At 38.5% G+C, this 1,643-nt stretch overlaps 1 protein-coding gene across 2 annotated transcripts in view; it reads left to right on the top strand.

Annotated features, from left to right (window-relative positions):
• pof1b (POF1B actin binding protein) overlaps window positions 1-1,643 on the top strand; it is a 51,782-nt gene that overhangs the window by 34,572 nt on the left and 15,567 nt on the right. The gene's annotated exons all lie outside the window — the stretch shown is intronic.

Raw genomic sequence — 1,643 nt, 5'->3', positions numbered from 1 at the left:
GGATCCAGCTGCAGGTTGGATCCAGCTGCAGGTTGGATCCAGCTGCAGGTTGTACACCGTCAGACATTTTTCTTCCGTACGTTTTTCAGCACGATTCTCGTCCCACAGTTTTCAGTCAACGACTCATAAAACGTTCAGCTGTTTCAGGACAATCCTGCTGTGACTTTTGGTACTGGTGCAACTTTAGCTGTTTGAAATATTTGAGCCTTTTCTGATATTTTTTCCTCATAGAAAATGAATTGAGCTCATTTTACCTCCTTCAGATCTTTAGCTCTGTTTACAACCTTTTACTGCTCCTTTCACATTTTGTTCTGCTTCAGCTTCTTTCTTTTTCAGCTATTTTCAGCTGTTTTTTTCAGCTGTTTTCTGCTCCTTTCAGATGCTTTCTGCTAACAGCAACATTTTTGGCTTCTTTTAACTTATTTCTGCTAATTTCAGCTTGTTATGCTCCTTTCAGCGTATTTCTGCAAGTTTCAGTGTTTTCTGTTATTTCAGCTACTATTTAGCTGTTTTTATGCTAATTTAAACTTTTTCAGCTAATTCCACATTTTTGCACTCATTTAAACATTTTTCATATTAATAAAAAAAAGTGCTCTCTCCACTTCCTTCTGGTAATTTAAGCTTCTTTTTGATTTTTTTTAGCTGCTTTTTAGCTGTTTTCACTGCCTTCTTGTAGGTTAAGCTTTTTCTGCTTTTTTGGCTCCTTTTTAGATTTTTTTTCTGCAAATTTTAGCTTTTTGTTCTACTTTCTGCTTATTTTAACCTAATGCAGCAAATTAATTCAATCTTTGTTTAGAATATGAGTTATTTCTGCTTTCTTCTGCTAATTTAGTCTTTTTCTGCTGTTTCAGCTACATTTCAGCTGTTTTTAGCTCATTTCAGCTGTTTTTCCACTAGCTCATCTGCAGTAAGCCTTCACACTGCATTTTCACAGGAAGTGTAATTTCTAGTGGAACAGATGATCATAACTGGGTTTGGGTTTGGTCTGTTGGGTTCTGTCCAGACCTTTTGACCCGGGTCAGGTTTTGTTCGTGCTCAGCTGTGAAACGTCTCGTTTATGAATCTGCCCGTCACGGACATTTGCGGAGCCGGACTGGGTTTGGGCTTCTGAACTCTCACACTGGGGTTTGGATTTTCACAGCTCGTGACATCAGAGGAGAACGTTCTGGAAGGAACGTGTTCTGCCTCCAGTGTGGATTTTCCTTTACGTCCTGGTAAAATCCAACTAATTGGTAAAATAAAACCACACGTTTAATCTAAAGCTCGGCGTCATTCAGCAAATCAGACGCCTCTAAAACGTTTAGAAACCAGAAAATATTCACGTTACGTCTTAAAGTCTGCAACTGTTTTATTATCGAATGAACACGGCGTCCAAACAATTCATTGAATGGTTCTAAAAACAATCGATGAGTTGAAATAATTAGTTTACTACAAAAATGTAACCAGTAACATTAACACACCTTAAAAATAGAACTAAAACAAGCTAGAAAACTATTTTAAAATGATTTTTCATCAAGTATTGCTGATTGAACTAAACAAATCGGACAGAACATGCAAACTCCACCCAGAAAGGCCCCTGGACCGGGGTTTGAACCAGGGACCTGCTCGCTGAGAGGCAGCAGCTCTACCAGTTGCACCACCGT

Source organism: Nematolebias whitei, chromosome 14, assembly GCF_014905685.2.
Source record: "Nematolebias whitei isolate Nwh7 chromosome 14, NemWhi1, whole genome shotgun sequence".
NCBI classification, from domain to species: Eukaryota; Metazoa; Chordata; class Actinopteri; order Cyprinodontiformes; family Rivulidae; genus Nematolebias; species Nematolebias whitei.
Note: the sequence above shows the minus strand (reverse complement) of the source record. Positions and strands in the feature narration are given on the sequence as shown.